At 55.1% G+C, this 22550-nt stretch overlaps 1 protein-coding gene across 1 annotated transcript in view; it reads right to left on the reverse strand.

Moving 5' to 3' along the window:
• MYT1 (myelin transcription factor 1) overlaps nt 1-21044 on the reverse strand; it is a 90070-nt gene extending 69026 nt beyond the window's left edge. The window contains exon 1 of the mRNA XM_025398118.1: nt 20925-21044. The gene's annotated coding sequence lies outside the window, so the exon portion shown is untranslated. The remainder of the gene's footprint in view (nt 1-20924) is intronic.
• Nucleotides 21045-22550: the final 1506 nt, after the last annotated feature.

The raw sequence follows: 22550 nt of genomic DNA on the forward strand, positions 1-22550 counted from the left end.
GTGCCCGGAACCCAGGCGGCACCAAGCAAACCGCTCCACGCTGCTCCATGCAGACACACGCAGGATTTTCCTTCTGGGGCAAGAACATCCTCAGCTATGGCCGGGCGCGGTGGCTCAAGCCTGTAATCCCAGCACTTTGGGAGGCCGAGACGGGCGGATCACGAGGTCAGGAGATAGAGACCATCCTGGCGAACACGGTGAAACCCCGTCTCTACTAAAAAATACAAAAAACTAGCCGGGCGAGGTGGCGGGCGCCTGTAGTCCCAGCTACTCGGGAGGCTGAGGCAGGAGAATGGCATAAACCCGGGAGGCGGAGCTTGCGGTGAGCTGAGATCCGGCCACTGCACTCCAGCCTGGGCGACAGAGCGAGACTCCGTCTCAAAAAAAAAAAAAAAAAAAAGAACATCCTCAGCTCCAAGTGGGGTTCAACCCTGTGACCCCAGTCCAGCACATTCGCCCCACACCCAGGACAAGGAACCCAGAGGGGGGACCTCCAGAAATAGGGGGCTCCCAAGAGCCCACCCAGGGCAACAGGAACGATGCTACAGGAGGAGAAGCCAGGGAGCAGGGCAAGGACACAACTACAGGCACTGGGGTAAGGGGCTCCCTCCTGCTCCCCTGACCATCTCTCCTGACTAGGCCAGGCCACAGGCTGGGGAGAAGCCCACAAAAGACACCCACTCTATCAGCCGCACCTGCCCACCAGCCCACCTCTGTCTGTGGCTGCTGCCTCCAAGGGCTGCTCGAGGCCTGACCCACCCATGGTGCTCAGGAGGGGAGGGAAGGTGGCCAGGCTCACCCATGGGCCTTGCCTCACTAGGCCACCATCAGAGACACTTTTTCAGATCAGGCACAACTGGACTCACCTGCCTGAATCCTGGGGTATGGGAAGGGGGAGAACACAGAGAAAACAAAGGCAGTAAGAAGGGGCTGCGATGGAAACAGGCCTGGTCCAACAGGTATTCCAGATGCAAGATAAGAATTAAGAGGGTATGAGGCCAGGCATGGTGGCTCAAGCCTGTAATCCTAACACTTTGGGAGGCCAAGGCGGGTGGATCACTCGAGGGCAAGAGTTAAAGACCAGCCTGGCCAACATGGTGAAACCCCATCTCCACTAAAGATACAAAAATTAGCCAGGTGTGGTGGCATAAGCCTGTAATCTCAGCTACTTGGAGGCCAAGGCAGGAGAATTGCTGAACCCGGGAGGCAGAGGTTGCAGGGAGCCAAGATCGCGCCACTGCCCTCCAGCCTGGGCAACAGGGTGAGACTCCATCTTTAAAAAAAAAAGAAAAAGAGGGTATGGCCAGAGCCAGTAGGGCTGGGTTGGCCTCGCAGGATCAAGAGGTCCTGCTCTGGAATTCTGCTCCAGCATTTTCGTTCCTCTGTCCCAGAAATTTTTCTTAGAACCCTTCAGCTTTCCAGCCCAAAAAGAGAAGAAACTGCCATCTCCTTCTTCCTTAAACCCACATTTTACTGAGGCCCTACTCCCACGAGGACGGGCATCCCACATTCCCTTTCGGGTCTGCCCACACCCTGGCTCATCCCCAGTTCAGAAAGGAGAGGGCTCGAGGGAAGCTCCAGGCCTTCACAACAGTTCTGTTTTCCTCCTCTAACCCCAGGCTCTGCCACTGCAGGGCTCCTGCCCACATTCCTGTTTGGGTCGGGTGAGCCCAGGCAGCTGCTCTCTGGTGGCCTCAACTGCAGCCCCAGCTCCGGGCTCAGAGCAGCCCTTCTGCTGCTTTTCAGGCTTAGAAAAATTATGGGGGGCGAGGGGATGTGTATGCTCATTTCCCAGCCTGGATGGACAGTGGTCAGTAAACGACGCCAACACAGAACACATCTGGGGAAAACACACACTTTACAGACACCAGAGGCTGCCTGGGCTCTGAGTGACTGGGCAGGAAGTGGGTGGCCAGCAGGAGGGGCTGGCAGGGGAGAACTCACCAGGTCCAGGAGGTCCCAAGGCCATCAGAGGGCTCTCCAGGAAGAGGAATTGGACTCTAACTCTTACATCAAAGTGGGTTTGGGTTCCTCCAGATGCCAGAGGCGTAGGGAGTCAGCCAAGCACAAAGGCTCAGACCCTGGGGATGAAGGGAGCTCCACATCCAGTAGCAGGTTCTGACTTAGAAGCTGCATCTGCGATTTGCAGCCAGACAAGCCCAGGTCGCCAGGTGGATGACGCTCCACAGGGAACCACAGGGAAGGGGTGTAGGGCCCAGAGTCCTGGAGCTGATCCCCGGGATGGGCTCCAGGCAGCCTCCTAGGGATGGCTTCACTTTGTCTTTCCTGTCTGGCTGATGCACCTGGGAAGTCGACTCCCTACTTACAGGACTTACCACTGGATAAGGGAAGGCAGCAAGCTCACAGCACCTCATAACTCGTAAAAATTGGGCAAATTTAGCCGGGCACCGTGGCTCACGCCTGTGACACCAGCACTTTGGGAGGCTGAGGTGGGCAGATCACCTGAGGTGAGGAGTTCGAGACCAGCCTGGTCAACATGGCAAAACCCCATCTCTACTAAAAAAAAAAAATACAAAAATTAGCCAGGCGTGGTGGCACACACCTGCAGTCCCAGCTACTCGGGAGGCTGAGGCAGACAGAATTGCCTTGAACCTGGTGGCGGAGGTTGCAGCCAAGATGGCGCCACTGCACTCCAGCCTGGGCGACAGAGCAAGACGCCATCTCAAAAAAAAAAAAAAAAAAAAAAAAAAAATTGGGCCAATTTGTCTATGTGTGTCATGGGGAGGGAACAAACACCTCACAGCCAACCACTTTGATGCGTTGGTGACATGGCTGGGTCATGGCTCACCAAGGCTAGGGTTGGGCATGGCCTTCGTGGAAATAAAATGAGGAAGCACAAAACTCTACATAAGCCAGCCAGAACAAAATCAGACCACTGAAGAAAAAAAAATGACTGTAAGAGGTATCTCTTTAATGTGCATTCATAGTCTAACATTTTATCTGGGCAGACATGATCTCAAATAACCAGAAGGCAGGGCTCAACCTCAAGAAGTAACAGAGTGGAGGAAAAATTCAGAACCACTCGACTGAGCATTTAAGCAGCTTTTCTTCCCAACACAAGTCTCCTTCCAACCTCAAAGCTAAAATGTGGATCCTCCCCTGGTCCAGACCAGCTTTGAAAACTCCATGTGCCGTGTGGACAAGGGGGCCCCTAGGCAAAATTGGGGTGTCCCCCTCAGGCCCAGCAGGTCCTAGACTTGGGGTGTCCCCCTCGGGCTCAGCAGGTCCTAGACTTGGGGTGGCCTCACTGGGTCCAGCTGCCCCAGACTTGGGGTGCTTTCCTCAGGCCCAGCACCCCCAGAGGTGGTTGCCTGCAGGCTCTCCCGGGAGGCAAGCAGGGACACCCATCAGCCTGATGCAATGTCACAGCAGGGACATTACATCCGGAGAGCGGGATTTCAAACGTGAGACACGTGAGAGTAAAGGTAAGTAAAGGAAGGCCCAGGGGTGGCATCTGTACTAAGCCTTGAAAGAGAAGCAAAAATTCAACTGCAGGAGATGAAGGGACATAGGGAGGCACGTTAGGGAATCTTGGGTAACAACCCAGTTTGGGACGGAGAATAAGGTTGGAGGGCAGGCTGGGGACAGGCTGGGGACAGGCTCCAGACGTCTCCCAGGCGGTGAGGAAGAGACACAAGGGCAGTAAGGGTCATACTGTGGTCTGCGGGCAGCTTGGGGCACTGGGAAGCTCAGAGCCTGGCGAGCAAGTGTTCGGTCAGCAGTAACCGGGCAGGCCGCTTTGAACCATCCCTGGGATCCCTGGGACGGTAAATACCCTGGGAAAGTCAGAGCCGAGAGGGAGCTTGTCCCCCAGCTCTAAGTCTTGTGAAGAATGGGCAGCACCTTCAGTTAGGAGCCACTTGGGCTGCCGACAGAGCATGACTGCTAAAGCCATTTGATTTTCAGAATTCAAAAAACTCTGTAGGTGTGAAGACCCAAGTCTGGCTTTGACAAGCTCAGCAAGGTGCACACAGGGATTGGGACGCGTCTCGGGACCGGCTCACCGTGGGTTTGTGGGTCTGGCTCACTGGGAGGCCACCCCAGGCAGCTGCTGCTGTCAGTTTGTGGTCCGAGAGTCTCAGGGACCTTCTAGGGCCTTCTAAAGCAGGCCCTGGGGCACATGGAGCCTCCAAGCTCCCGCTCAGGCAGGGCAGGTCAGCCACTGGCAGCTCTGAGGGTCCCTGGGCTGGGGAGATGTGGGGGGTCCCCCAGGACAAGGTAAGAGGCTCTAACCGCCCTGACCCAGGGCCCCCTCTTCTCACACCCCTCCTCTGATGTGTGGATTGCAGGCAGCAAAATGGGAAAAAAAGAAGAGGACCCAGATGGCTTCTGCCCCAGCCCTCAGACCACTGTTGAACACGATGGAGGTGTGAAGCCAGGCGTGAGAGAGAGGTGGGGCCAGCAAGCTCATCTGTCAGCAGCTCAGGCCATATGGTGCCTCCACTTTTCCTCCCCAGCATCTAGGTCTCAAGTGCTCACCCCCACCTTGCTGGCCACCCTGACTCATGCCGAGCGCTGCAGCCTACTTCCTGAGGACCGTCCAACCTGCACCCTCCTGGCACGGGCCATACTCCCAGGCCACAGTCCCAAACAAACCCCAAGGCACAGCGAATGTATCCAGTCGACTCCGAGCAACTCCAGGACGAACCACACACTCAGTTGCCTGAGCACAAAGTCACCCTCTTGAAGGCTGGGGCTGCTGAGTGGAGGCTCCCGGTGCTGCAGGACGAGGGATGGCAGGAGGGCCACAGACACCCACAGCTGTGTGGACATCCTCTCTCCTCTGCAAGGCCTGGACTCCAATCCTCGCCAAGGCAGATGTACTCAGCCAGGGCAGATTAAAGCATCCTGAGTTGCTTTCATTCCCGATTAAAATAACATTGCATTTTTTAAGTGCAAATTGTAAAACAAAATTTTAAAAAAAGGATGAAGTGATGGGTGAAACCAATCTTCCCACAAGGAAAGCTCCTAATGGCATTAACCGTGGGGAGAAAAGATCACGCTTGTATCGGGTTGGTTCCTCCAACACTGAAGATAAACAGGAAGACATTTTCAAACTATGCTTTCCACTTGCAAGTATCCATTAATCTCTTCTCTCTGAAGCAGGTTCCATGGAAGCCTGAGATCAAAAACATTTTAATTCAGGTGAAATTCCTCTGGCTTATTTTTGTTTTGAGTTTTTTAAAGTGACATTTGGGGAAATTTTGTCTGAAAGACAGAAAAATGCTGGGAACCTCAAGAGGCCATGGAAGCACATTCCACCCCAAGGCCCCCAGCAAACACTCTGGGCTGGACAGTGGGCTGCCCCCAGTGGGGTTGTCCTGAAGCGGGGGTGGGTCCTGTGGTCTCCAAGGAGCAGAAAGCCCACAGGGGAGCAGCACAGCAGCCACTGCTCTCTTCTCTTCTGGGAAACACAGCGTTTCTCCGTCTGACTAATCTAATGATGCTGGTTCCCAAAGACCATTTTCCTGTAAACTCACACCACAAAATTCCTGTTAAAATTACATCGTAGACAACTAACTTCTGGTTTATTCATGAGTGAGTTCACAAGGAAAATGCAGAGGGGGAGGATCTAAGATGAGGAGGATGGGAGAGAGGAAGAAAGAGAAGACCCCCCCGGTCCCCCGCAGGCACCCTGCTCCACTCTCCCGCCCAGCCTCCTGCAAGAGAACAGGCAACAAAAGAGGGGCTCTGAGATGTGTCTTCCAGCACTGGGACAGGCAGAGCATCCACTCTCCAAGATGCCTGAGTAAAATGAAAGTCTGGCTGACCATCCAGTGCCTGCCTGCCCACAGCACCAGGTGACGGCCAGCAGCCCCCACACCCCACAGCTAATCCCCGACCCCTGCTCCAGCTGGGTCAGTTCTCTACCTCCTCATCCACTCCAGGCCTGGTGCTGGCCAGCGTTCTGGTTGTTCCTGGTCTCGTCCCCACCCCGAGCCCCCACAGAGGGACTGGGTGGCCCCAAGCCCTCCTCAGTCTTTTCCAAAGTAGACGTGCCTTTTGCACGGAGTCCATCCAGAAAGAGCTCAGCCCCCACCAGCCTGCCCAGCGCCACCGAGCAGCTGCTGGAGGCCCCAGGTTTCTCTCTGGCACTTTGTCAGTTTTCAGGAACCTCTCCTGCTCTCTCTGCACAGCACTGGGTTGTGCAAACCGGCCTTCCAAGCGGCGCAGCCATCACCAGACTGAGCAGCACCTGGAAGGCGGTTAGTCAGGCCTCTGACCCCGTCTCCCCAGTGCAGAGGGGTGTGGGTCTCCTCTGCCCCCACACCACCACGAATGTCATTGTCTGCACATTCAGTGACCCCAGGCCAGAGAGGAAGGGAGTGAGTCTCTGGGCAGCACCAGGGAGAGCACCCACCACGTCCACAGCCAGGGGACAGGCCAAGCGCCAGCCACCATCCAGGCTGTCTGTGGAGCCAGCACTGCCGTTGGTCAGCTGCCAGAGCTGCCCAGAGTGCACCCCATGGCCACATACCCTCTACCAGCCTCTCCCTGACATCTCTGGGCACTAACAGAGCTTCCAAGCAGAGGCTGCTGCAACCCCCAGACCAGAGCAACTTTGCATCCCTCACGGCTAGACGGGGTCATCTCAGAGAGTTTTTCGCGCTCACACACCTGGGGCATTCAAGGCAGTGGGTGATCACTGCCTTTGCCAGAATCTACCAATGGGGGGCCAGAGCTTTGGCTCCGAACAACTGAGGCCACCTCCAGAGCTGTGGGCAACGACTGAGGGTCACACCAGCCCCCGAGTGGCACTGTGGACAGAAGCAGCCCCCCTGCCTTGGGTAAGCTCCCAGGCCCTCGGGCGGCTCCAGAGTGGAAAGGTCTCTTTGTCCAACTCTCCGTGGCTCCTGCACAGGCTGCTGGATCAGAAAACACCCCTGTGAAGTTCGTCACCATCCAGGTGCCCAGGGGGCCAGGGCCCTGTAGGAGCCTCAGTCTCTATAGGACAGAAGAACCCAGAAATCTGCCTCCTTCTCTTTGAACACAAACTGCCCTCTAAGCCCTGACCCAGCCTCCTCTGCACAAGGAACAGCTACCCAGGGAGACAGGGCAGGGTCCTGCCCCCACTGGTAGCAGCACCCGGGCTGGTACCACAGGACTCCAATCCCTGCTCTCGTACTCTTTTGTTTACTGTTAATTAACAGGGCCATATGGAAGGAGGCGATAATCACAGCCAAGGACCAATGGGAGGGGAGCCCTGGGTGGCAGGGAGGCTGGGGGCCGAGGGGAGCCTCCCTCAGTCAGCCCTGGGTGAGGACACAGCACCCCCACTCCCCAGGCCACAGTGAGGCCAAGGCAGGCTCTGCCAGCACCTCAGAGGAGACAGAGCCAGTGCACACCCCTCAGCACCAAGCGGGCCCCCCCAGGCCTGCCCCAACATCCCTCCCACCTTTTGTGCACTCAGCCACTGGCGTTGGAGGTGTCCTCGGGTTTCTGTGATTTAAAAAAAAAAAAAAAAAAAAAAAAAAAAAACTACAAGGGCAAAATTCTCCACCTCCCTCTCCCAAAAGGATAATTATAATCACCGCTGTCATTACCATCGTTATCGTGACAGGACCCAACCCGCCTGCAGCCACAGAACCCCCCGCACCACCGCAGATGTTTTGTTTCCAAAATTAAACACCCAACTTTACCAGCCAATGATGTCCACTGATTCAAAGGTGATGCTGAGACAAGCAAAACCCCTGGTGACTCAGAGGAGCAGTGAGAGCCCACCACTCCAGCACAAAGCCACCAGCATTTGTTTATTTTCCTGGTTTGTGAATTCGATGGACAGAACCAAAGTCCACGGCCCCAAAACTACAGACAATGGCATTAAGGTGCTCAACGCCTAAACCAACTTCTTAGCTAACCCTGATTTTTAGTTTTAAATACAAAAATCCAGTTACACTACCACCATAGCCAACCACACTCCACAGCCTCACGGACACGCAGCGAGAAAAGGGGCTGAGAAGCGGCCGATATTTACTTCTGCACGTCTGTCCCACAAACGCATGCACCCTAGATATTGATCCTTAAGTTGAGAAATGCGTGACATGCAGACAAATCGTTCACGTGAGCCCCTCTGCTCAGTACCTTGGGTAGGGGTCACACGTGACACGCCCCAGACTCTGAGACCCTGCTTCAGAGGGGCCAGTGCCCTCCCCAGGTACGGAGCTGCTGGGTCCCACGGCCACAGACATATCCGTTGCTCCTCTTCCAGAAATGCGCATAAAGTTTCTTGTTTTGATATGCACTCCCCCTCCCCTAATGTCTCCTCTGTCAGATGCACAACATGTCCCCTGGAATCTCAGAGGAGCATGAACAACAGAGAGGCAGGAGAAAAACAGCACACGGCAGGCCAGGGAGGAGAAGAAAGCCCCCGTCCTCCAGAGCAGTTTCAAAAAGCCATCCTCAGACCTGCTTTTCCTGCAAAGAGAACCTTCATCTTAGAAATCAACTCTGTCCGCGCACCCTCTCCCTGTCTCTGTCCAAGAGGAAAAGCCAGCATTGGGTATCTGCCTTTGTCAGAAAGAACGTAACATTGACTTACCTTTCCCCACAGCTATTGTCTGTCCTCTTTCAAAATGACATCACGGAAAGCAATCATGAAATTTACATGGGGGGTGCAGGGTGGACTGGGGGAGGAGAGGGAAGGCAGCTGCCTCCCGTACAGCGGTCACATGTGGGGAAGCCTGCGTGCGGGTTTCAATTAAATATCTTCTCCCCTTAGTGTGCGAACTCCTAAGCCAGCTAAAGGCGACGTCTCATTTACTTAATGACTGCTCTCATTAGCAGCGGTGGCACGGGCTGGCGGAGGAGGCTCCTTTGTAAATACGCTACCCATGAACCCTTGGGGCTCCAATATATCTGTTTACTCTCTGAGGTGAAATAAATTTACAGTATAGCATCGGAAAGATGGATCTGCTGAACTGGGGGTGAGAGGTGTCCCAGGCCGGTGGAGCCCTGTCCCCTGCTCTGAGCCTCGGCCAACAGAAGGTGCCTACATTTGTCCACCCTGATTCATAATCAATGTGCAGCATGATTGAGTTTTTTGAAAAAGCAAAACACACAAAAGGGCAGAGAGCATTACAACCACCACATTCACCCCCCTCTGCTTTCTCTGCCAGTGGTTCAGTCCAATAATTCCTAATAGCAGCAACCGGAATGACAGATGCCCGGGGTTAGCATGGCTACAGCGAAAGTACTTGACAATATTTATTGGTGGTTAGGAATATGACCTACCGTCATAAAGAACGGGCTGCAGAATTTATTACTCAGATGAACCGGGAATATTACATACTGGCTCATCTGCATATTCAAGTACCCGTGACTTAAATGGATACGTATTTTTTAACGGCATAAAAGGTAACTAACTATAGCCACAGACCAAAAAACAAAGTCATGCACACAAAGAATAGATCAGGAAAAGACATTTTTCTGTGGTCACACTTTCCCTTTCACTTTAATTTTTACAATAATAAAAACCTTCCCAAAGAGAACTCAGGGATCCCTGAGGCCTGGGTATCCCACCCCCTAAAAAGACTAAGTTTATTCCAACCAGAGCGAAGCCCAAGTTTTCTGCTCTTTTTCTGATTCTTTTACAAATGGCCTGAAAGGAGCTATCCAATGAAAATCAGGAAGAGAAAAACCCATAACACACACAATGGAAGTGCCCACCCACTCTCCATGCAGCCTGACTGTCTGCCTTCTCATCTGCCAGTTTGTGATTTTTTTTTCCCCACATTCAGGGATAAATGTAGGAATTTCTTAAGTAAGAGTACTCAAGGGCCAGAGTATTCTTGTCTGCGGCCCAAATCTCCTTCTTGTACTGATAAATCAGGCAAACAATTGTCCATTATCATAATCAGAATGTTAGAAACAAAACTGTGAAACACAAGGGTGAAAACTCAATGTGAGACACCTGCAAAGATGCTGCCATCCAAGGCCAGCTGGAGAACAAGAAAATTCACGTCTCAGAAGTTCAGTGCAGAGATTTCAACAGACAGTAAACATCATTTCTTGGTAAATTATGCGAGAACACAATACCCCAATTAATTAGCACCAAAGGGCTCGGGCCACCAAAAGTGTGAATGAGGCAGAACTGAAACATTTAGCCTTCTCTAACAGACCATGTTTTGAAAATCTTAGTGGCTTATTTTTAACATACAATTTGTGCTTTACACATTACATACAAACCAATAAGCTTCACCCCACAGGCAAGTATCTTAGGTTCTTGTACACACACACTATCCTCAACAAATAAAACACAAAATGCACACAGAGCAATTGTTTAGATTGAGCACAAGGAAATAAATGCAAGCCTGCACTGGTCAAACTGAGGATGAAATATTAATTAGTCAAATGAGAACAGTTTGAGGTTTCCACAATGACTGCCTACCATTTTTAAATTCTGTCCTAAACTTCTATCCATCAGTACAAAAGGACACACTCGGCTGAGAGCACTCCTGAAAGCCGTTTCTATCTCCTCTGGACATGCTGTGAGTGCCAGGACGTCTTCCAGCCCAAACCTTCGGCATTCAGAAATTCTATTAAACTCTTATCGGCAGGCTGCAGGCTCCGGGCGGCTTGCGGGCCATTGTTCCATGATGAAGATAGAATCAAAGGGAGGGCCGTTGCTGAATCAGCCTTATTTCCCAGCAACACCCAAGGTTTCATGAAAGCGACTTAATTCAGATATGCAGCAGTCACACCTAAGAAGCCACAATGAAGCAGGGGTGGCAGCAGGGAGAAATCAACCTGTACACCACGGGCTTCGTGAGGCCCAAGAGTTTTTTCAGGTAATAGAAATTATATTTGTGAAAACCTAAGTCCTTCGGCATTTCTCACTTCCCCTTTTGCACAATCACAGGCCTCCTGAGGTGCGGCGCTCTGGTGGTCGCGAATGGGCCCCCAGACCCTCCGTGGGCTGCTCAGAATGTGCCTGGAAACTTACAGCTGGTGCCTGCTGGCAGGACCTGGAGGGCCCTGGGAGCTCCCGCCGGGAGGTCAAAGTGGCATGAGCAGTTCAGAAGAGCAGCTGTGATGAGTAAAGGTTCGCACTCGTTACCTGACACGTCAGGAGAACAAAGGAGTCCAGGGGAAAGCGCAGGGCCGAAAAGGGGCCGCCGCCCTGCAGCCCCGGGGAGGGAGCCTGAGCGGTGGGTGGATCCCAAGTCTGATCAGCACTTCGGACAGCGCTCTCCCCCCAGCGCGCCTCCGTCTTTGTTCTCCGCACAGGGAAGCTCCTGAGCTCGCGCCGGTTTTCAGCCATCGCCAAACTCGGGGCTCCGGGCTGAGACAGAGAATCCCAAACCCCGGCAGACCCCTGCTTGTGAGTGACAACAGCAAGGTATAGTCTTAAACGTATTTTCTTAGAGAGGGTGACAATTTGTCAGGATTTTTGAAACCATAAAATATTTTCTCTTCCATAACTAAGCATGGGGTTAGTTCCTTCGGGTTTTATTTCATAAAAACCTGTGGGAAACTCACATGTGACTTTTCCATAATATGTTTGGAAAGATCCACCAGGAAATAACTCCTGTCTGATTGGCGGGTCCTCAGACTCCACACGGGGAGGGAAAGGGGAGATTTGCAAAACCAAACTTGCGCCGCGGCCGCACTCACTGAGAAAGTGCTTTGTGTGAGTGGGGGAGCAGGCTTAATGATCGCTTAGCTGGTAAGATCATTTCAAATAAAGTGTAATTACTTGTGCAAATCTGCACACAGACATTCCAAGTGTCAGTTCATTTGCTTCATAAAAACTCTTTCAAGTAATTTTGGTCTAAACTTTCTGCATCTGTAATTGGCACCACCTTCTCTGGTGACCAGCTGGGGGTGAGGGTTTTCTTGTTTTCTTCTGAAAGCTTCCCCGCAGATGGGCGCCTGCCTTAATGCTGCAGACGACAATTAGGGCCGTTGTGTGAGGCCGAGATGGTGAGCATTAATATTGTATAGAACAGCTGAGGGCGGGGGTGCTGCCCCAGGCCGGCCCTGGCAGATGGAGCAAACAAAACCGGGATCCACTCTCCGCCACACTCGGGGCTGACTTTGTGTTTCTGTCTCACACTCACGCAGACACTCACAAACGTTTGGCACCCAGTTTGTGAGACCCTCACACACACATGCACACTCACACACATGCACTCACGCACAGCAACTTTGAGTGTGATGAGGACACAAGCAGCGGCAGCCCCAGCCAAAGCCCCTTAGCTACAGTTAAGTCCCAGGGGACATCTGCCACACACAGATTCTCTCTGCCCACCTTCTCACAGAGCCTTGCTGCCAGGCCAAGGGCTCCTGACACCCACCAGTTATATGGCCTGCTAGGCAGATCTGGGCAGGTAAATCACCAGAAAGAAGGCCTGACTGGCCTCTGCACACACCCTGCCCACCACTCTCCAACCTCCAGCCTTCTGCAGGGCAGCGTTCACAGGGCTCTGTGCCGTCAGCACTTCTGCAAGCCACAGGATCCGCTAGAAGAGGAGGTGGCAGTTTCCCCAGGGGCCCTGGCCATTGTTCAGGAGGGAGCATGTCTGTCACCTCCTCGGCTGCCCAGAAAAGAGCACTGAGCACTGATGGGGGGACACACACAGCTAATTAGTCCCTTTGGCATCTTCGCAGAAACTTGTGAACAGACCAGGGAGGGATGCGAGGGGCTGGGGGTGGTACGCACCCAGGAAGATCCCGCAGAGTGTCATCCTGGCCAGGAGGTGCACCTTCTCTCTGGGAACACACGTCACTTCATGCTGAAAAAAGTTGCTGCACAAACTTGTGTCCCGGGGCCCTGGGGAGACCCCACTGCATCCAGCCAATCAAGACCAGGGAGCAGATAATCACAAATTGATACCCCGGCTGCCTGCCAATGAGACTCTCTTCTCCACACAATGGGCTCAGGCCCCAGACAATCTCTCCCCCCACCCCGCAGGGCCAGGGAAGGGGAGTGAGGGGAGGCAGAGACACAGGGCTTCCCACACAGTAATGGACTCACAGTGAGGGAGGGGAGGGGCCCTTCCTAAAGATGCATCCCTTCCCCCACTTCCTCTCTCGGGTGGGACTGTCAGACCAGGTCCAGGATGAAACCTGGTGGGGAACCAGCCAGGACGGGTGAGTGGGGTCAGGTCTGGCTCCACACAACCCAATCATTGGCTGTTGAGAGGGCAGGCCCCTGAGAGCCCTCAGCTGCCGTGGTTGACTCCCCACCACCAGGTGCCAGGAAGAAGCTATGGTGGGAGGTGCCAGGGGGAGGGGCACTGTGGAAGTCAAGACTCCTTGGACAACCCCAGGCCCTGCAGGCAGAAGCTGGGGCGAGCAGGAAGGAAAGGGCAGGGAGAGAGCGCTGCCCAGAGGGACCTGGATCTTCCAGCGGCCAGAGCCACACAGGGATAGCGAAGGGCAGGGTGTGTGGATAGGAGTGAAGGTACACACTGCAGAGGCCTCTTCCGGAATGATTCCTAGTCCCTCAAACTGGGTCCACAACCTTTAATGGCCCACAGGGGCCCTTTGAAACGATGAACTTGGCCACAGCATCGAGCCTGGCTGTCCTCTGGGCCAGCTTTCCCTGATGCCGAGGGAAGCTTCCATCACCCCAGGCAGCTCAGGGTCACCTCCTCGTCCTCAGGTGCTGCAGGTGTCTGTCCCTGCAGGGGACAGGTGGAGGCCCAGGTGATGCTGGCTTCTTTCTCCCAACACGTGGCCAAGTCCAGGCTAGTCTCTCCCATCCAGGGCAGCATTGAGGGGGAGACCTGAAGTATGGAGGGTTCAAACCTTTGGAGGAGGCAGATCTGGACTGACCCCTGACTGGCCCCTCCCAGCTGGGTGGCCAAGAGCAAAATGTTTAACATTTACATCTTCGGTGAGGCCTGTGGTGAGCACTACTGGGCGGCAATAGATGGTAAAGGGTGTCCCAAGGGAAGCAACGAATTGCACTTGAGTTGGGACACCCCTCAAGGAATGAGTCGGGTTGCTGAGGGTCTGGGTGAGGTTGGGACAGACACCACAGGAGACTCCAGGGCTGACCAGAGCCATGAGATGAGCGGCAGCACCCCCTGAGGGAGAAGCTGAAGAAGGGCAGATTTGTGGGAGTTGCTGGCTCTGCTGGGATGTCTGAGCGCCTGTTAGTCACCAGGTGACACTGTCAACAAGGGTGTCAGTATGGAGGCTGAGGCTCAGGGCAGCGATTGGGCTGGAAATAAATGGTGAGTCATCTTGTTTAGAGGAGAGAACAGTGAGGGGGTGAATGTGCTCAGAGGATGGTGAGCGTGCAGGGAAAGCAGGAAGGAGCAGGTGGGTGCAGGCGGAACAGGTGGGAGGCCAGGAGGGGCAGGTAGGGGTGGGGAGATAGGTGGGGCAGGTGGAGGTAGGCAGGGGAGGGGGGACATGTGGGGGGCAAAAGAGGGGCAGGTTGGGGGCAGGGGAGACAGGTGGGACAGGTGGGGCCAGGAGGGGCATATGGCGGTAGAGAGGCAGGTGAAGCAAGTAGAGGGAGGGAAGGGAGGTGGTGGCAGGAAGGTAGAAGAGGGACAGGGATCAGGTGGGGCAGGTGGTGGCAGGGACCAGTGGGGCAGGTGGGGGACATAGACAGGTTGGGCAGGTGGGGGACAGGGACAGGTAGGGCAGGTGAGGACAGGGACAGNGGGCCAGGTGGGGCAGGTTGAGGACAGGGACAGGTGGGGACAGGGGCTGGTGGGAACAGGTGGCAGCAGCAGTAGCTGTGTGGAAGAGGGGTTTCCCCTCTGAGTTCTGCCTCTTCTCCTCGTCCACAATGATGTCTGTGCTTAGACAGGGGAAGTGACCTGGGGCAGGTTGCCAAACCGCTCTGTGACTCAGTTTCCCGATCTACCAAATGAGGGCAACAGAAATGTCAGAAAGTGCTGGCAGGGGTTGGTGCTGATCCCTCCGCCTGCCCATCATGGAGACACCCCTCGCAGTAGCCACGTGGGCCCTCCCAACACCACAGCTATCAAATGCGGTTTGCAGTCCCAACTTGCTCCATCTGATTGGGACTCCCTACCGTTGGGGAAAATACGTTCTTCGGATGGAGTTAATTAAGATTGATTATTTAAAGGAACAATGGTGAGAAATCCAGGAAAAGCTTGTGCTGCTGCCTTTTGGTAGAACCAACCAGCCTGGTAATCCATTACGTGATGAAACGACTTGGACATGTTCAGAATCAGGACAGACAGAGCCAGCGCTCCTCTCTGAAGGTCTGCTCGAGAAAGGCCCTTCAGCCCCCGCACCCCAACTCAACACACACTCAGGGGGCCAGCACCAGGGGAACCTGGCCAGGCTGAGTCAGAACTCACCAGATTGACCAGATGCATTAGGGTTTGAGGGGCATTTGCCATAGGCCAGGCATCCCAGCCTCACCCCACAACTGGGAGAGTCCAGTCCCATGTGTGGGATGCAGCTCTGGCTATCGAAGGTGGCAATACCTCAGCCTCCCTCAGGGCTGCGTGTCAGCACTGTACCTCCCTGCCCTCAACAGGAAGCCAGGCTACAGCTGACCCAGGGGAACACCAGACATCACCCACCATAGCTGGGTTCCCAGCACTCAGCGCCACCTGGACTGGAGTGATGCTGAGCCAGAGCAGGGGTCCCGCCTGCTGGACACACCCCAGGCTCCAGAGGTCACAGGCTGCTGGTCATCGCTGTCTGGACTGGTACTGGTTTCTGCTTTAGTAGGCCCCCCAATACATGTGCACCTCTGAAGCCCCTCTGGTCTGCCCATACGGCTCCTCTGCCTGCTCTGCCCTGACCCAGGGCCATGACCTTGGAAGGAGGCATCCTAGGTGGATGGGCTGTGTGGATGCTGGCTGAAACAGCAGAGTGACCTGGAGGACAGAAGCTGCTCAGAGGACCCAGGTCACCAGGCCCTCAAGCCTCTGAGGGGACCAGCCCAAGGGTCCTGGGGGTCTGTGCATCTCAGAGCAGCCTCAGCAACAGTCCAGCCCAGGAGACAGGATGCTGGGACAGAGGAAAGACAGAGGAGAGACAGCTGAGGGTTGGGGGCACCAGCAGGAGAAGGCAAGCAGCTCCCTGCAGCAGCGGCAACCTAGGCCAACCTCAAGAAGAACTGGAAGCAGTTGCCGAGGGGCTTCCTTTCCATCCCCCTGCAAGTCAGACTGGTGTCAAAGTTCTGCAGAGCTCAGAGGGCTCTCTGAGCCTCTCTGCCCCTGTGAGCAGGGGCAGCTGAACAAGGCTGCAAGCTCAATCATGCATAGTTGGGGGAAGCCAGGAGGCTCCATGCTGAGCCCAGGATGCTGCACCTGCCCAGTCCTGTGGAGAGAGGGACACAAGGTCCTGACAGGGAGGCCTGACCAGGAAGGAGTGTTAGGTGAGGGCACCGCATGAGTGAAGGCCTCATGGCAGGAAAGGGAAGCACATTCAATGAACAGCAGGACTGGGCTCAGAGGGAGGAGCTCAGAGTGAAGGACTTGGAGAGTAAGAAGCTCAGGCTGAAGGCACTACCCTGGTCAATGGGCCCAGGAAGCTAAGAGCAGTATGAGAAAGTACCCCCGTTCCCCCACCTGCCCACCTCATGACCTGGCCACCCTGAGGTAGAAGAAAGTGGGGAGGAGAGATAGGTGTGCCCAGAGTGGACCAGGAGAACAGTGAGGGACAGGCCCCTGCCTGACTGTTCTAGGAGCATCCAAGAGGGTGAGGCAGGGGTGGAAACCCCCTGATGCCCTAGTCCTACCAGCACAGAATGACAGCCAAAGGCAAAAAGCAGCTGAGCCAGTAGGAGAGATAAGAGGTGGAGACAAAGGCCAAAGAAACAGAGGCAATGGCCAGGGAGGGGGCCCAGGGAGCAGGATCAAGGGGATTAAACACAGAGATGGACACAGACAGAGGCAGGAAAGGAGACAAAGGATGTGGGGAAAGAGGTAAGACAAAGGCAGAGAGGTGAGGCAGAAACCAGGCCGGCTCAGACACACAGATGGACAGAGAGGTGAGGAATATAGAGAAAGAGAGGAAGACACAGACTGGCCGACCACCAGGGTGCCCAGGAACCAGCTTGGGGACAGTAGGAAAAGGGAGCAGCCGGTGGGACGCCCTGACTGTCCCTGTCATCGCCTTCCACCTTGCAGGGGTCACACCACATCTGCATGTGCACGTGCGTGTGTGTGCCTGAGTGTGTGTACACACACGTGTGAGGACAGAGGGCCCAGCGCCTTGCCCTGCTCCAGGCTCTGTTTAAATGGCTTTGGAATTGTGCTCCCAGAACAGATGGCCTCGGAGATAAAGCTACCGGGTGCCTGGACAGAGAGCGAGACTGCGGGCGGTTGCCATGGCAGGCTGGACTGATGAAGATCACTCATTAGCAGACAGAGAGCAAGGCCCACAAATGTCAAGATGGGCTCATAGGGAGGGGCACCCCTAGCAGAGCCCCAGGAGGGAAAGACCCTGGACTGAATGTCCGGGCCCTGCATTCCCAAGAATGGAGCTTGGCGGAACAGGTAGGCACTGGCCTATTGCTGACTGATGTCCAAGGACAACAGCCATGCTGGCCTGGCCATGTCCGGAGAAACACCCGCCGCCCAGTCTCTGTCCCAAGATGCCTAAGCTGGAGCCCGAGACACACTGACCGCTGGATGGTTCCAGCCATGCCCCACATTGGAGATCAAGAGCCAGTCTGAGGCCAACACCACACTCTGGGATGACACGACGACTTCCTGAGTGAAGAAGCCCCCATCCTCACATGCATCACTCTGGGGGAGGGGTGGGAGCCAACCACAGGGGCTCTAGAGCCTGTGCCCAAGGCCCTCCCATCCCAGCTGGGAGTGCAGAGAGGGAAGGGGCAGCTGGAGCCCTGGACAGGGTCTAGGAGGCAGACCCTGGAGCCAGCTCCCCCACCATTCCAACAAGCACACCCTGAGCACCTCCATGGCCAAACCCCACTGAGGAAGCCAGGCTGGACAAACCCCACTGAGGAAGCCAGGCTGGACAAACCCCACTGAGGAAGCCAGGCTGGATGTCCCTACTGCCACTCAAGCCATGGGTCCAGCCCCTGAGGAGGAGGAACGAGGATGCTCCCATTGGTGCCAGCCACAGGGCAGTTTCATCCTTTAGTTCCCTGAGGGTCCACAGTGTTGTTCCCAACTTGTAGGTGGGCTCAGAAGGGTCAAGGGCCCACAGCTCCCAGACAAAGCTGGGACTGACGCCCTGGACTGTCTGGCACCAAAGGCTGGATCTGAGCCAAAGAAGGGCCTCACTGATGCCTTCCTCAAATGAGAGCTCAGGAGGGACAGACCCAGGGCCGGAGGACTCCCTGCTAGGCTTCAAAGGAAGGCAGAGCCAGGACAGGAGGTTTCTGCCCTGGAGCGAGCAGAAGGCATACGGAGGTCCAAAAGCAGAGCCGGGGCACACAGTGTGGGGTCCAGGAGCAGAGCCGGGGCACATAGTGTGGGGGCAGCCGGGACGGCAGAGCCGGGGCACACAGTGTGGGGTCCAGGAGCAGAGCCGGGGCACATAGTGTGGGGGCAGCCGGGACAGCAGAGCCGGGGCACACAGTGTGGGGGCAGCTGGGATGGCAGAGCCAGGGCACACAGTGTGGGGTCCAGGAGCAGAGCCGGGGCACAGAGTGTGGGGTCCAGGAGCAGAACCAGGGCACACAGTGTGGGGGCAGCCAGGATGGCAGAGGGGACCCTGGGCAGGTGCCTAAAGGGCACACCCACCAGGACAACAGGGAACACGGGCCATGAAGCCTGGAAGGCCTTGGGCCTAGTCAGCCTGGGACTGCCCAACTAGCCCATGTGCCTGCACCTGGCCAGGCCCAGGACCTCTGCCTAGAGCCCCAGAACCTTACCCGCGACCCTAGCGTAATATCCCCTCCAGATAACCCCAACTTCCCAGGCCAGAGCAGCATGGGCCCTCCAAATCCAAGAGCCCCGGGAGGCCCTTCCACCCCTACCACACACAACAGACCCTACACACACACACCACACACACACAACACACACAGACACACACACCATATATACACCATATACACACCACACACATATACACACATACCACATACACACAACAGACCCCACACACGTAGACACACACACACAACACACACAGACATACACACCATATAGACACAACACACACATAGACACACACATACACACACACCACATACATCAAACAGACCCCACAGACCCACAGACACACACACCACAGACATACACACCATATACACACCACACACACACAGACATACAAATACACGCACACCTCACAAACACACCACACACATACACACAACACAAACACACACACACACCATATACACATCACACACATATACACAGACACAAACACACTACATAAACACACACACCACACATACACACATGCAGTGTGTGTGCAGTGGATGTGCAGAGACCCACCGGGATGACACCACCTCCTCTGCCAGCACACAGGCCATCAGTTCCCCCTTACACGAGGCCCCAAGCCCTGCAGAGCCCCAGTTATGACCAGGAACTAAGGCTCAGACAGTGACTAAACTCAGCAAGTTTCCAGGGAAAGTTAATGGCAGAGCAAGGACACCCCGGAGGTCCCAAACACCATAGCCCACCTCCCCCCACGAATGCAGGAGCAAGGTGTGAGCCCCGAGGAGGTGGCAAGGGAGCGAAGCCATGTTCTGAGTGGCCATTGTCCCACCACCTGTGCCAAGAGCCGCTGGCCCTCCCGGGCGTGGGTTTGCCAACCCCACCCCAACACTTCAGCTGCAAGGGCACCTGTATGCAAATGCCACCAAGGGCGCAGGGGGAGGGGGCTGCCCAGGCCAGAGCACGTAGGGTACTGGGAGAAGGACAGAGGAGGTGACCTGGGTGACAGCTGTGTGCTTGGGGTTGGGGGGCCACAGGCCTCTCCCCCAAGGGATAAGCAAGATCATGAGAGGAGGGGTGTGAGCCCCACCCTGAGCCTGGGAGCCCGAGGCACCAGCCTAAAGAAGGGGCTGTCAGGCCGGGCGCAGTGGCTCACGCCTGTAATCCCGCACTTTGGGAAGCTGAGGTGGGCGGATCACAAGGTCAGGAGTTCAAGACCATCCTGGCAAACGTGGTGAAACCCTGTATCTACTAATGATATAAAAATTAGGATGTGGCAGTGCACGCCTGTAGTCCCAGCTACTCGGGAGGCTGAGGCAGGAGAATTGCTTGAACCCGGGAGGCAGAGGCTGCAGTGAGCCGAGATCCCGCCACTGCACTGCAGCCTGGATGACAGAGTGAGACTCAATCTCAAAAAAAAAAGAAGGTGGAGCTGTCCCACCTGAGGAATAGGGTGCTTGGAGCATGGGCCTGCCTGGGCCCGGGCACATCAGTCACCATATGAAGCAGGTGCGCTGACGCCTCCTCTCATCCAGCTGCAAAGTCTCCTTGGAAACCCTGCCTTGGACCCGCTGAGTCTGCAGGAAGCTGTCCCACCTGGCAGTCCCAGCAGGAGGAAGAGCCCCAGCAAGCGCCCCTCACACACCACGATGGTTCCAGTGAATCATCGTCGCACCTCACAGGAAGATTGAATTTACTTGTTTTACAGGCTCAAATAAATGATAGATCTTTTCTGAGGTCCGTGACAGCATGGCTGAGTCAGGAATGGGGTCCCAGTGGAGCCATGTCACTGGTACACAAAGTCCCAGGCCCTGACCTGCAGCAGCCAACACAGACTTGGAGGCTCAAAACCACCAGATGTCCCACAGCACCACATGAAGAACTGAAGGGCAGGAGCTTCCAACACAGATCCACATGACAGGCAATGTGTGCACACCAGGTACACAGGGGACCAAATACACACAAGCCCTGAGACCACACAAAGCCCGTGGGTCAGATTCAAGGTAGCTGACACCCAGCTGGACCACCGAGATGTGTACCCATCCTGCACCCTCACTGCAGCCACAAGCTTGTCTTGGGCGCCCCCCGACCTACCTGACTGAAGAGGACCAGAAACATGGGAACATTCTGCCACTGGTTTCCAAGTCACAGAAGATCCTAGACATTCCACTGGCTCCAAGTTAATGAAGCAGCTTGCAAACTCCTGCTACTCCGCTGTCTCCCTTTGTGCAAGTGTTCCTCAGCCCCATGCTTGCAAAAGCTGGTTTCTTCTAGTGCCACACAAAAGCCCATTGCAATTGGAAACCTGCAGGAGGAAGACTTGTCTGTAATTTGTGCTTTTAGGTTGAAATTGCCACCTCTGTTTCTGACTTCAGTGCCTCTGACCTGGGCCTGGAAAGATGAGGAGTGGGAACCTCCTGGCAGCCAAGAGCATCCTGTGGACAAAGGAGCTAGGGGAACGCAGGAGCCAAACACACTCCCACACATTGTCCTGGGGTTGGAGGGCTGTGTACCTCTGGAAGATACAAAGGATACACAGCCGACGTTCTCTTCTGAACCCATCCTCTGCCCAGGACAAGATGACCTGGGCACTCCTGATGCAACCACTGAGAACCTTGAGGACCTCGTGCTCCCCTGTGCCCCGCTCCCCCAGGCCTCCTCCACACAGATACTCCTGTGTTTCAACACCCACAACAAGGCTGGTCCTGACTGACCTCCTCCAAGTCCTACTCATATCAGGACCTTTGGACGGCCCTGACACAGCACTTAGCACCCTTGACTTTGCCAGAAAGCTCAAAGAGGTGAACTCTCTCTTCCACTGGGATGTAAGCTCCCCAAGAGTTCCTGGCACACTGACATTGCTCCTTAAATACCTGAATGCTCCAGCTAGTCCCCCGAGTTCTCCACAGGGAAGACCAAGTCACATCCTGTTCAGGGCTCTCCAACACCGACCATGAAGGCCTGACCCCTACTCTCCTTGGGGCCTGGCCCAGATATCTAGACTGAGCTTTTCTCATCAAGCACCAGCCTCACGACCCTGTCCTTGCCTCTGTGCACCCAGCCTGGTCTAGTCCCTGCAGTTCCTGTACTGACACCCTCCCCTTCCCATAGCCAGATCCCTGGGTGTACACCTCTTCTCTGAGAGGTCACACTGGTCATCCAGACACTCCAGTGTCTTAGGACCTGAGGACTAGTCTGCCCATCACTGACCACCAGCTTCTTCCCCTGGATGCCCGTAGGGGCAGAGAGGCAACTAGACCACTCTCCACAGTAGTAGCCCCTCACCTAGGGAAGGCCTGTCCTTTCCCCACAGTCCTCCACTCCCACAACTTACCATGCACCAGTTCCCAGCTGCTGCTTTAGGGCCCTCATCCCTCCAGTAACGTGAGTAAAACTCCAATATCCTAGTCTACAGACCAGAAACCCGAGGCCCAGAGAAGAGTCAATATTTGAACCTAGGTCTTCTGCCTCCAGAGAGCTGTTCATATTCCCTTGTCTTCATAGCCTCAAGGCAGGAACTTAGAGACAGGGAGAAATGACAGCTTCACCCAGCATGGCCCCAACCTGAGGCAGACAGTAGAGCTGCACAGAGGGGTTGTGTTTGCGTGCATGTGTATGTGTGTGAACATCCATGTGTGTACATCTGTGTGCATGTGCATGCCCATTTCTGTGTGCATATGTGTGTGCATCTCTGTGTACACATCTGCGTGCATGTGTGTG

Source organism: Theropithecus gelada, chromosome 10 (genome assembly GCF_003255815.1).
Source record: "Theropithecus gelada isolate Dixy chromosome 10, Tgel_1.0, whole genome shotgun sequence".
Classification (NCBI taxonomy): domain Eukaryota; kingdom Metazoa; phylum Chordata; class Mammalia; order Primates; family Cercopithecidae; genus Theropithecus; species Theropithecus gelada.